We start from the raw sequence: 14,153 nt of genomic DNA, 5'->3' as shown, positions 1-14,153 counted from the left end.
CGGTACTAGTCCTGAGATGTGGCGCAATGCTTCCAGTAGTATTCAATTGCGATGCAGTTTCTGTGTTTCAATGTCAATGTGAAGGTCCAAGGGATACAATAAAACTGCCACTGTGCGTCGCATATTGTTACTCGAGTCCAAGGAGAGGTGCAAAGCGTAGACTGTTTAAAGCGTTACTAGTCCTTAGATGTGGCGCAATGCTTCCAGTAGTATTCAATAGCGATGCAGTTTCTGTGTTTCAATGTCAATGTGAAGGTCCAAAGGATACAATAAGACTGCCACTGTTCGTCGCAAATTGTAATTTGACTCCATGGAGAGGTGCAAAGCGTAGACTGTTTAAAGCGATACTAGTCCTGAGATGTGGCGCAATGCTCCCAGCAGTATTCAATTGCGATGCAGTTTCTGTGTTTCAATGTCAATGTGAAGGTCCAAGGGATACAATATAACTGCCACTGTGCGTCGCATATTGTTACTCGAGTCCAAGGAGAGGTGCAAAGCGTAGACTGTCTAAAGCGATGCTGGTCCTGAGATGTGGCGCAATGGATCCAGTAGTATTCAATAGCGATGCAGTTTCTGTGTTTCAATGTCAATGTGAAGGTCCAAAGGATACAATAAGACTGCCACTGTGCGTCGCAAATTGTTATTTGACTCCAAGTAGAGGTGCAAAGCGTAGATTGTTTAAAGCGATACTAGTCCTGAGATGTGGCGCAATGCTCCCAGTAGTATTGAATTGCGATGCAGTTTCTGTGTTTCAATGTCAATGTGAAGGTCCAAGGGATACAATAAAACTGCCACTGTGCGTCGCATATTGTTACTCGAGTCCAAGGAGAGGTGCAAAGCGTAGACTGTTTAAAGCGATGATAGTCCTGAGATGTGGCGCAATGCTTCCAGTAGTATTCAATAGCGATGCAGTTTCTGTGTTTCAATGTCAATGTGAAGGTCCAAGGGATACAATAAGACTGCCACTGTTCGTCGCAAATTGCTATTTGACTCCAAGGAGAGGTGCAAAGCGTAGTCTGTTTAAAGCGATACTAGTCCTGAGATGTGGCGCAATGCTCCCAGTAGTATTCAATTGCGATGCAGTTTCTGTGTTTCAATGTCAATGTGAAGGTCCAAGGGATACAATAAAACTGCCACTGTGCGTCGCATATTGTTACTCGAGTCCAAGGAGAGGTGCAAAGCGTAGACTGTTTAAATCGATGCTAGTCCTGAGATGTGGCGCAATGCTTCCAGTAGTATTCAATAGCGATGCAGTTTCTGTGTTTCAATGTCAATGTGACGGTCGTAGGGATACAATAAGACTGCCACTGTGCGTCGCAAATTGTTATTTGACTCCAAGGAGAGGTGCAAAGCGTAGACTGTTTAAAGCGTTACTATTCCTGAGATGTGGCGCAATGCTCCCAGTAGTATTCAATAGCGATGCAGTTTCTGTGTTTCAATGTCAATGTGAAGGTCCAAGGGATACAATAAAACTGCCACTGTGCATCGCATATTGTTACTCGACTCCAAGGAGACATGCAAAGCGTAGACTGTTTAAAGCGTTACTAGTCCTGAGATGTGGCGCAATGCTTCCAGTAGTATTCAATAGCGATGCAGTTTCTGTGTTTCAATGTCAATGTGAAGGTCCAAGGGATACAATAAGACTGCCACTGTGCGTCGCAAATTGTTATTTGACTCCAAGGAGAGGTGCAAAGCGTAGACTGTTTGAAGCGTTACTAGTCCTGAGATATGGCGCAATGCTCCCAGTAGTATTCAATAGCGATGCAGTTTCTGTGTTTCAATGTCAATGTGAAGGTCCAAGGGATACAATAAAACTGCCACTGTGCATCGCAAATTGTTATTTGACTCCAAGGAGAGGTGCAAAGCGTAGATTGTTTAAAGCGATGCTAGTCCTGAGATGTGGCGCAATGCTTCCAGTAGTATTCAATTGCGATGCAGTTTCTGTGTTTCAATGTCAATGTGAAGGTCCAAGGGATACAATAAAACTGCCACTGTGCGTCGCATATTGTTACTCGAGTCCAAGGAGAGGTGCAAAGCGTAGACTGTTTAAAGCGTTACTAGTCCTTAGATGTGGCGCAATGCTTCCAGTAGTATTCAATAGCGATGCAGTTTCTGTGTTTCAATGTCAATGTGAAGGTCCAAGGGATACCATAAGACTGCCACTGTTCGTCGCAAATTGTAATTTGACTCCAAGGAGAGGTGCAAAGCGTAGACTGTTTAAAGCGATACTAGTCCTGAGATGTGGCGCAATGCTCCCAGCAGTATTCAATTGCGATGCAGTTTCTGTGTTTCAATGTCAATGTGAAGGTCCAAGGGATACAATATAACTGCCACTGTGCGTCGCATATTGTTACTCGAGTCCAAGGAGAGGTGCAAAGCGTAGACTGTCTAAAGCGATGCTGGTCCTGAGATGTGGCGCAATGGATCCAGTAGTATTCAATAGCGATGCAGTTTCTGTGTTTCAATGTCAATGTGAAGGTCCAAGGGATACAATAAGACTGCCACTGTGCGTCGCAAATTGTTATTTGACTCCAAGGAGAGGTGCAAAGCGTAGACTGTTTAAAATGATACTAGTCCTGAGATGTGGCGCAATGCTCCCAGTAGTATTCAATTGCGATGCAGTTTCTGTGTTTCAATGTCAATGTGAAGGTCCAAGGGATACAATAAAACTGCCACTGTGCGTCGCATATTGTTACTCGAGTCCAAGGAGAGGTGCAAAGCGTAGACTGTTTAAAGCGATGATAGTCCTGAGATGTGGCGCAATGCTTCCAGTAGTATTCAATAGCGATGCAGTTTCTGTGTTTCAATGTCAATGTGAAGGTCCAAGGGATACAATAACACTGCCACTGTCCGTCGCAAATTGTTATTTGACTCCAAGGAGAGGTGTAAAGCGTAGACTGTTTAAAGCGATACTAGTCCTGAGATGTGGCGCAATGCTCCCAGCAGTATTCAATTGCGATGCAGTTTCTGTGTTTCAATGTCAATGTGAAGGTCCAAGGGATACAATATAACTGCCACTGTGCGTCGCATATTGTTACTCGAGTCCAAGGAGAGGTGCAAAGCGTAGACTGTCTAAAGCGATGCTGGTCCTGAGATGTGGCGCAATGGATCCAGTAGTATTCAATAGCGATGCAGTTTCTGTGTTTCAATGTCAATGTGAAGGTCCAAGGGATACAATATAACTGCCACTGTGCGTCGCAAATTGCTATTTGACTCCAAGGAGAGGTGCAAAGCGTAGTCTGTTTAAAGCGATACTAGTCCTGAGATGTGGCGCAATGCTCCCAGTAGTATTCAATTGCGATGCAGTTTCTGTGTTTCAATGTCAATGTGAAGGTCCAAGGGATACAATAACACTGCCACTGTGCGTCGCATATTGTTACTCGAGTCCAAGGAGAGGTGCAAAGCGTAGTCTGTTTAAATCGATGCTAGTCCTGAGATGTGGCGCAATGCTTCCAGTAGTATTCAATAGCGATGCAGTTTCTGTGTTTCAATGTCAATGTGACGGTCGAAGGGATACAATAAGACTGCCACTGTGCGTCGCAAATTGTTATTTGACTCCAAGGAGAGGTGCAAAGCGTAGACTGTTTAAAGCGTTACTAGTCCTGAGATGTGGCGCAATGCTCCCAGTAGTATTCAATAGCGATGCAGTTTCTGTGTTTCAATGTCAATGTGAAGGTCCAAGGGATACAATAAAACTGCCACTGTGCATCGCATATTGTTACTCGACTCCAAGGAGACATGCAAAGCGTAGACTGTTTAAAGCGTTACTAGTCCTGAGATGTGGCGCAATGCTTCCAGTAGTATTCAATAGCGATGCAGTTTCTTTGTTTCAATGTCAATGTGAAGGTCCAAGGGATACAATAAGACTGCCACTGTGCGTCGCAAATTGTTATTTGACTCCAAGGAGAGGTGCAAAGCGTAGACTGTTTAAAGCGTTACTAGTCCTGAGATATGGCGCAATGCTCCCAGTAGTATTCAATAGCGATCCAATTTCTGTGTTTCAATGTCAATGTGAAGGTCCAAGGGATACAATAAGACTGCCACTGTGCATCGCAAATTGTTATTTGACTCCAAGGAGAGGTGCAAAGCGTAGATTGTTTAAAGCGATACCAGTCCTGAGATGTGGCGCAATGCTTCCAGTAGTATTCAATTGCGATGCAGTTTCTGTGTTTCAATGTCAATGTGAAGGTCCAAGGGATACAATAAAACTGCCACTGTGCGTCGCATATTGTTACTCGAGTCCAAGGAGAGGTGCAAAGCGTAGACTGTTTAAAGCGTTACTAGTCCTGAGATGTGGCGCAATGCTTCCAGTAGTATTCAATAGCGATGCAGTTTCTGTGTTTCAATGTCAATGTGAAGGTCCAAGGGATACAATAAGACTGCCACTGTCCGTCGCAAATTGTTATTTGACTCCAAGGAGAGGTGCAAAGCGTAGACTGTTTAAAGCGATACTAGTCCTGAGATGTGGCGCAATGCTCCCAGCAGTATTCAATTGCGATGCAGTTTCTGTGTTTCAATGTCAATGTGAAGGTCCAAGGGATACAATATAACTGCCACTGTGCGTCGCATATTGTTACTCGAGTCCAAGGAGAGGTGCAAATCGTAGACTGTCTAAAGCGATGCTGGTCCTGAGATGTAGCGCAATGGATCCAGTAGTATTCAATAGCGATGCAGTTTCTGTGTTTCAATGTCAATGTGAAGGTCCAAGGGATACAATAAGACTACCACTGTGCGTCGCAAATTGTTATTTGACTCCAAGGAGAGGTGCAAAGCGTAGACTGTTTAAAGCGATACTAGTCCTGAGATGTGGCGCAATGCTCCCAGCAGTATTCAATTGCGATGCAGTTTCTGTGTTTCAATGTCAATGTGAAGGTCCAAGGGATACAATATAACTGCCACTGTGCGTCGCATATTGTTACTCGAGTCCAAGGAGAGGTGCAAAGCGTAGACTGTCTAAAGCGATGCTGGTCCTGAGATGTGGCGCAATGGATCCAGTAGTATTCAATTGCGATGCAGTTTCTGTGTTTCAATGTCAATGTGAAGGTCCAAGGGATACAATAAAACTGCCACTGTGTGTCGCATATTGTTACTCGAGTCCAAGGAGAGGTGCAAAGCGTAGACTGTTTAAAGCGTTACTAGTCCTGAGATGTGGCGCAATGCTTCCAGTAGTATTCAATAGCGATGCAGTTTCTGTGTTTCAATGTCAATGTGAAGGTCCAAGGGATACAATAAGACTACCACTGTGCGTCGCAAATTGTTATTTGACTCCAAGGAGAGGTGCAAAGCGTAGACTGTTTAAAGCGATACTAGTCCTGAGATGTGGCGCAATGCTCCCAGCAGTATTCAATTGCGATGCAGTTTCTGTGTTTCAATGTCAATGTGAAGGTCCAAGGGATACAATATAACTGCCACTGTGCGTCGCATATTGTTACTCGAGTCCTAGGAGAGGTGCAAAGCGTAGACTGTCTAAAGCGATGCTGGTCCTGAGATGTGGCGCAATGGATCCAGTAGTATTCAATAGCGATGCAGTTTCTGTGTTTCAATGTCAATGTGAAGGTCCAAGGGATACAATAAAACTGCCACTGTGCGTCGCATATTGTTACTCGAGTCCAAGGAGAGGTGCAAAGCGTAGACTGTTTAAAGCGATGCTAGTCCTGAGATGTGGCGCAATGCTTCCAGTAGTATTCAATAGCGATGCAGTTTCTATGTTTCAATGTCAATGTGAAGGTCCAAGGGATACAATAAGACTGCCACTGTGCGTCGCAAATTGTTATTTGACTCCAAGGAGAGGTGCAAAGCGTAGACTGTTTGAAGCGTTACTAGTCCTGAGATATGGCGCAATGCTCCCAGTAGTATTCAATAGCGATGCAGTTTCTGTGTTTCAATGTCAATGTGAAGGTCCAAGGGATACAATAAGACTGCCACTGTGCGTCGCAAATTGTTATTTGACTCCAAGGAGAGGTGCAAAGCGTAGATTGTTTAAAGCGATGCTAGTCCTGAGATGTGGCGCAATGCTTCCAGTAGTATTCAATTGCGATGCAGTTTCTGTGTTTCAATGTCAATGTGAAGGTCCAAGGGATACAATAAAACTGCCACTGTGCGTCGCATATTGTTACTCGAGTCCAAGGAGAGGTGCAAAGCGTAGACTGTTTAAAGCGTTACTAGTCCTTAGATGTGGCGCAATGCTTCCAGTAGTATTCAATAGCGATGCAGTTTCTGTGTTTCAATGTCAATGTGAAGGTCCAAGGGATACAATAAGACTGCCACTGTTCGTCGCAAATTGTAATTTGACTCAAAGGAGAGGTGCAAAGCGTAGACTGTTTAAAGCGATACTAGTCCTGAGATGTGGCGCAATGCTCCCAGCAGTATTCAATTGCGATGCAGTTTCTGTGTTTCAATGTCAATGTGAAGGTCCAAGGGATACAATATAACTGCCACTGTGCGTCGCATATTGTTACTCGAGTCCAAGGAGAGGTGCAAAGCGTAGACTGTCTAAAGCGATGCTGGTCCTGAGATGTGGCGCAATGGATCCAGTAGTATTCAATAGCGATGCAGTTTCTGTGTTTCAATGTCAATGTGAAGGTCCAAGGGATACAATAAGACTGCCACTGTGCGTCGCAAATTGTTATTTGACTCCAAGGAGAGGTGCAAAGCGTAGACTGTTTAAAACGATACTAGTCCTGAGATGTGGCGCAATGCTCCCAGTAGTATTGAATTGCGATGCAGTTTCTGTGTTTCAATGTCAATGTGAAGGTCCAAGGGTACAATAAAACTGCCACTGTGCGTCGCATATTGTTACTCGAGTCCAAGGAGAGGTGCAAAGCGTAGACTGTTTAAAGCGATGATAGTCCTGAGATGTGGCGCAATGCTTCCAGTAGTATTCAACAGCGATGCAGTTTCTGTGTTTCAATGTCAATGTGAAGGTCCAAGGGATACAATAAGACTGCCACTGTGCGTCGCAAATACTATTTGACTCCAAGGAGAGGTGCAAAGCGTAGTCTGTTTAAAGCGATACTAGTCCTGAGATGTGGCGCAATGCTCCCAGTAGTATTCAATTGCGATGCAGTTTCTGTGTTTCAATGTCAATGTGAAGGTCCAAGGGATACAATAAAACTGACACTGTGCGTCGCATATTGTTACTCGAGTCCAAGGAGAGGTGCAAAGCGTAGACTGTTTAAATCGATGCTAGTCCTGAGATGTGGCGCAATGCTTCCAGTAGTATTGAATTGCGATGCAGTTTCTGTGTTTCAATGTCATTGTGAAGGTCCAAGGGATACAATAAGACTGCCACTGTGCGTCGCAAATTGTTATTTAACTCCAAGGAGGGGTGCAAAGCGTAGACTGTTTAAAGCGATACTAGTCCTGAGATGTGGCGCAATGCTCCCAGTAGTATTGAATTGCGATGCAGTTTCTGTGTTTCAATGTCAATGTGAAGGTCCAAGGGATACAATAAAACTGCCACTGTGCGTCGCATATTGTTACTCGAGTCCAAGGAGAGGTGCAAAGCGTAGACTGTTTAAAGCGTTACTAGTCCTGAGATGTGGCGCAATGCTCCCAATAGTATTCAATAGCGATGCAGTTTCTGTGTTTCAAAGTCAACGTGAAGGTCCAAGGGATACAATAAGACTGCCACTGTGCGTCGCAAATTGTTATTTGACTCCAAGGAGAGGTGCAAAGCGTAGACTGTTTAAAGCGATGCTAGTCCTGAGATGTGGCGCAATGCTTCCAGTAGTATTCAATAGCGATGCAGCTTCTGTGTTTCAATGTCAATGTGAAGGTCCAAGGGATACAATAAGACTGCCACTGTGCATCGCAAATTGTTATTTGACTCCAAGGAGAGGTGCAAAGCGTAGACTGTTTAAAGCGTTACTAGTCCTGAGATGTGGCGCAATGCTCCCAGTAGTATTCAATAGCGATGCAGTTTCTGTGTTTCAATGTCAATGTGAAGGTCCAAGGGATACAATAAGACTGCCACTGTGCATCGCAAATTGTTATTTGACTCCAAGGAGAGGTGCAAAGCGTAGATTGTTTAAAGCGATACTAGTCCTGAGATGTGGCGCAATGCTTCCAGTAGTATTCAATTACGATGCAGTTTCTGTGTTTCAATGTCAATGTGACGGTCCAAGGGATACAATAAAACTGCCACTGTGCGTCGCATATTGTTACTCGAGTCCAAGGAGAGGTGCAAAGCGTAGACTGTTTAAAGCGATGCTAGTCCTGAGATGTGGCGCAATGCATCCAGTAGTATTCAATAGCGATGCAGTTTCTGTGTTTCAATGTCAATGTGAAGGTCCAAGGGATACAATAAGACTGCCACTGTGCGTCGCATATTGTTACTCGAGTCCAAGGAGAGGTGCAAAGCGTAGACTGTTTAAAGCGATACTAGTCCTGAGATGTGGCGCAATGCTCCCAGTAGTATTGAATTGCGATGCAGTTTCTGTGTTTCAATGTCAATGTGAAGGTCCAAGGGATACAATAAAACTACCACTGTGCGTCGCATATTGTTACTCGAGTCCAAGGAGAGGTGCAAAGCGTAGACTGTTTAAAGCGATGCTAGTCCTGAGATGTGGCGCAATGCTTCCAGTAGTATTGAATTGCGATGCAGTTTCTGTGTTTCAATGTCAATGTGAAGGTCCAAGGGACACAATAAGACTGACACTGTCCGTCGCAAATTGTTGTTTGACTCCAAGGAGAGGTGCAAAGCGTAGACTGTTTAAAGCGTTACTAGTCCTGAGATGTGGCGCAATGCTCCCAATAGTATTCAATAGCGATGCAGTTTCTGTGTTTCAATGTCAATGTGAAGGTCCAAGGGATACAATAAGACTGCCACTGTGCGTCGCAAATTGTTATTTGACTCCAAGGAGAGGTGCAAAGCGTAGACTGTTTAAAGCGTTACTAGTTCTGAGATATGGCGCAATGCTCCCAGTAGTATTCAATAGCGATGCAGTTTCTGTGTTTCAATGTCAATGTGAAGGTCCAAGGGATACAATGAGACTGCCACTGTGCGTCGCAAATTGTTATTTGACTCCAAGGAGAGGTGCAAAGCGTAGACTGTTTAAAGCGTTACTAGTCCTGAGATGTGGCGCAATGCTCCCAATAGTATTCAATAGCGATGTAGTTTCTGTGTTTCAATGTCAATGTGAAGGTCCAAGGGATACAATGAGACTGCCACTGTGCATCGCATATTGTTACTCGACTCCAAGGAGACATGCAAAGCGTAGACTGTTTAAAGCGTTACTAGTCCTGAGATGTGGCGCAATGCTTCCAGTAGTATTCAATAGCGATGCAGTTTCTGTGTTTCAATGTCAATGTGAAGGTCCAAGGGATACAATAAGACTGCCACTGTGCGTCGCAAATTGTTATTTGACTCCAAGGAGAGGTGCAAAGCGTAGACTGTTTAAAGCGTTACTAGTCCTGAGATGTGGCGCAATGCTTCCAGTAGTATTCAATAGCGATGCAGTTTCTGTGTTTCAATGTCAATGTGAAGGTTCAAGGGATACAATAAGACTGCCACTGTGCGTCGCAAATTGTTATTTGACTCCAAGGAGAGGTGCAAAGCGTAGACTGTTTAAAGCGTTACTAGTCCTGAGATATGGCGCAATGCTCCCAGTAGTATTCAATAGCGATGCAGTTTCTGTGTTTCAATGTCAATGTGAAGGTCCAAGGGACACAATATGACTGCCACTGTGCGTCGCAAATTGTTATTTGACTCCAAGGAGAGGTGCAAAGCGTAGATTGTTTAAAGCGATACTAGTCCTGAGATGTGGCGCAATGCTTCCAGTAGTATTCAATTACGATGCAGTTTCTGTGTTTCAATGACAATGTGACGGTCCAAGGGATACAATAAAACTGCCACTGTGCGTCGCATATTGTTACTCGAGTCCAAGGAGAGGTGCAAAGCGTAGACTGTTTAAAGCGATGCTAGTCCTGAGATGTGGCGCAATGCATCCAGTAGTATTCAATAGCGATGCAGTTTCTGTGTTTCAATGTCAATGTGAAGGTCCAAGGGATACAATAAGACTGCCACTGTGCGTCGCATATTGTTACTCGAGTCCAAGGAGAGGTGCAAAGCGTAGACTGTTTAAAGCGATACTAGTCCTGAGATGTGGCGCAATGCTCCCAGTAGTATTGAATTGCGATGCAGTTTCTGTGTTTCAATGTCAATGTGAAGGTCCAAGGGATACAATAAAACTACCACTGTGCGTCGCATATTGTTACTCGAGTCCAAGGAGAGGTGCAAAGCGTAGACTGTTTAAAGCGATGCTAGTCCTGAGATGTGGCGCAATGCTTCCAGTAGTATTGAATTGCGATGCAGTTTCTGTGTTTCAATGTCAATGTGAAGGTCCAAGGGACACAATAAGACTGATACTGTCCGTCGCAAATTGTTGTTTGACTCCAAGGAGAGGTGCAAAGCGTAGACTGTTTAAAGCGTTACTAGTCCTGAGATGTGGCGCAATGCTCCCAATAGTATTCAATAGCGATGCAGTTTCTGTGTTTCAATGTCAATGTGAAGGTCCAAGGGATACAATAAGACTGCCACTGTGCGTCGCAAATTGTTATTTGACTCCAAGGAGAGGTGCAAAGCGTAGACTGTTTAAAGCGTTACTAGTTCTGAGATATGGCGCAATGCTCCCAGTAGTATTCAATAGCGATGCAGTTTCTGTGTTTCAATGTCAATGTGAAGGTCCAAGGGATACAATGAGACTGCCACTGTGCGTCGCAAATTGTTATTTGACTCCAAGGAGAGGTGCAAAGCGTAGACTGTTTAAAGCGTTACTAGTCCTGAGATGTGGCGCAATGCTCCCAATAGTATTCAATAGCGATGTAGTTTCTGTGTTTCAATGTCAATGTGAAGGTCCAAGGGATACAATGAGACTGCCACTGTGCGTCGCAAATTGTTATTTGACTCCAAGGAGAGGTGCAAAGCGTAGATTGTTTAAAGCGATACTAGTCCTGAGATGTGGCGCAATGCTTCCAGTAGTATTCAATTACGATGCAGTTTCTGTGTTTCAATGTCAATGTGAAGGTCCAAGGGATACAATATAACTGCCACTGTGCGTCGCATATTGTTACTCGAGTCCAAGGAGAGGTGCAAAGCGTAGACTGTTTAAAGCGATGCTAGTCCTGAGATGTGGCGCAATGCTTCCAGTAGTATTGAATTGCGATGCAGTTTCTGTGTTTCAATGTCATTGTGAAGGTCCAAGGGATACAATAAGACTGCCACTGTGCGTCGCAAATTGTTATTTGACTCCAAGGAGAGGTGCAAAGCGTAGACTGTTTAAAGCGTTACTAGTCCTGAGATGTGGCGCAATGCTCCCAGTAGTATTCAATAGCGATGCAGTTTCTGTGTTTCAATGTCAATGTGAAGGTCCAAGGGATACAATAAAACTGCCACTGTGCGTCGCAAATTGTTATTTGACTCCAAGGAGAGGTGCAAAGCGTAGACTGTTTAAAGCGTTACTAGTCCTGAGATGTGCCGCAATGCTCCCAGTAGTATTCAATAGCGATGCAGTTTCTGTGTTTCAATGTCAATGTGAAGGTCCAAGGGATACAATAAGACTGCCACTGTGCGTCGCAAATTGTTATTTGACTCCAAGGAGAGGTGCAAAGCGTAGACTGTTTAAAGCGTTACTAGTCCTGAGATGTGGCGCAATGCTCCCAGTAGTATTCAATAGCGATGCAGTTTCTGTGTTTCAATGTCAATGTGAAGGTCCAAGGGATACAATAAAACTGCCACTGTGCGTCGCAAATTGTTATTTGACTCCAAGGAGAGGTGCAAAGCGTAGACTGTTTAAAGCGTTACTAGTCCTGAGATGTGGCGCAATGCTCCCAGTAGTATTCAATAGCGATGCAGTTTCTGTGTTTCAATGTCAATGTGAAGGTCCAAGGGATACAATAAAACTACCACTGTGCGTCGCATATTGTTACTCGAGTCCAAGGAGAGGTGCAAAGCGTAGACTGTTTAAAGCGATACTAGTCCTGAGATGTGGCGCAATGCTTCCAGTAGTATTCAATTGCGATGCAGTTTCTGTGTTTCAATGTCAATGTGAAGGTCCAACGGATACAATAAAACTGCCACTGTGCGTCGCATATTGTTACTCGAGTCCAAGGAGAGGTGCAAAGCGTAGACTGTCTAAAGCGTTACTAGTCCTGAGGTGTGGCGCAATGCTTCCAGTAGTATTCAATAGCGATGCAGTTTCTGTGTTTCAATGTCAATGTGAAGGTCCAAAGGATACAATATAACTGCCACTGTGCGTCGCATATTGTTACTCGAGTCCAAGGAGAGGAGCAAAGCGTAGACTGTTTAAAGCGATGCTAGTCCTGAGATGTGGCGCAATGCATCCAGTAGTATTCAATAGCGATGCCGTTTCTGTGTTTCAATGTCAATGTGAAGGTCCAAGGGATACAATAAGACTGCCACTGTGCGTCGCAAATTGTTATTTGACTCCAAGGAGAGGTGCAAAGCGTAGACTGTTTAAAGCGTTACTAGTCCTGAGATGTGGCGCAATGCTCCCAGTAGTATTCAATAGCGATGCAGTTTCTGTGTTTCAATGTCAATGTGAAGGTCCAAGGGATACAATAAAACTGCCACTGTGCGTCGCAAATTGTTACTCGAGTCCAAGGAGAGGTGCAAAGCGTAGACTGTTTAAAGCGATACTAGTCCTGAGATGTGGCGCAATGCTCCCAGTAGTATTGAATTGCGATGCAGTTTCTGTGTTTCAATGTCAATGTGAAGGTCCAAGGGATACAATAAAACTGCCACTGTGCGTCGCATATTGTTACTCGAGTCCAAGGAGAGGTGCAAAGCGTAGACTGTTTAAAGCGATGCTAGTCCTGAGATGTGGCGCAATGCTTCCAGTAGTATTGAATTGCGATGCAGCTTCTGTGTTTCAATGTCAATGTGAAGGTCCAAGGGATACAATAAGACTGCCACTGTGCGTCGCAAATTGTTATTTGACTCCAAGGAGAGGTGCAAAGCGTAGACTGTTTAAAGCGTTACTAGTCCTGAGATGTGGCGCAATGCTCCCAGTAGTATTCAATAGCGATGCAGTTTCTGTGTTTCAATGTCAATGTGAAGGTCCAAGGGATACAATAAAACTGCCACTGTGCGTCGCAAATTGTTATTTGACTCCAAGGAGAGGTGCAAAGCGTAGACTGTTTAAAGCGTTACTAGTCCTGAGATGTGCCGCAATGCTCCCAGTAGTATTCAATAGCGATGCAGTTTCTGTGTTTCAATGTCAATGTGAAGGTCCAAGGGATACAATAAGACTGCCACTGTGCGTCGCAAATTGTTATTTGACTCCAAGGAGAGGTGCAAAGCGTAGACTGTTTAAAGCGTTACTAGTCCTGAGATGTGGCGCAATGCTCCCAGTAGTATTCAATAGCGATGCAGTTTCTGTGTTTCAATGTCAAATTGCAGGTCCAAGGGATACAATAAGACTGCCACTTTGCGTCGCAAATTGTTATTTGACTCCAAGGGGAGGTGCAAAGCGTAGATTGTTTAAGGCGATACTAGTCCTGAGATGTGGCGCAATGCTTCCAGTAGTATTCAATTGCGATGCAGTTTCTGTGTTTCAATGTCAATGTGAAGGTCCAAGGGATACAATAAAACTGCCACTGTGCGTCGCATATTGTTACTCGAGTCCAAGGAGAGGTGCAAAGCGTAGACTGTTTAAAGCGTTACTAGTCCTGAGATGTGGCGCAATGCTTCCAGTAGTATTGAATTGCGATGCAGTTTCTGTGTTTCAATGTCATTGTGAAGGTCCAAGGGATACAATAAGACTGCCACTGTGCGTCGCAAATTGTTATTTAACTCCAAGGAGGGGTGCAAAGCGTAGACTGTTTAAAGCGATACTAGTCCTGAGATGTGGCGCAATGCTCCCAGTAGTATTGAATTGCGATGCAGTTTCTGTGTTTCAATGTCAATGTGAAGGTCCAAGGGATACAATACAACTGCCACTGTGCGTCGCATATTGTTACTCGAGTCCAAGGAGAGGTGCAAAGCGTAGACTGTTTAAAGCGTTACTAGTCCTGAGATGTGGCGCAATGCTCCCAATAGTATTATATAGCGATGCAGTTTCTGTGTTTCAAAGTCAACGTGAAGGTCCAAGGGATACAATAAGACTGCCACTGTGCGTCGCAAATTGTTATTT

The sequence above is a fragment of the Schistocerca cancellata genome, chromosome 3 (genome assembly GCF_023864275.1).
Source record: "Schistocerca cancellata isolate TAMUIC-IGC-003103 chromosome 3, iqSchCanc2.1, whole genome shotgun sequence".
Classification (NCBI taxonomy): domain Eukaryota; kingdom Metazoa; phylum Arthropoda; class Insecta; order Orthoptera; family Acrididae; genus Schistocerca; species Schistocerca cancellata.
Note: the sequence above shows the minus strand (reverse complement) of the source record.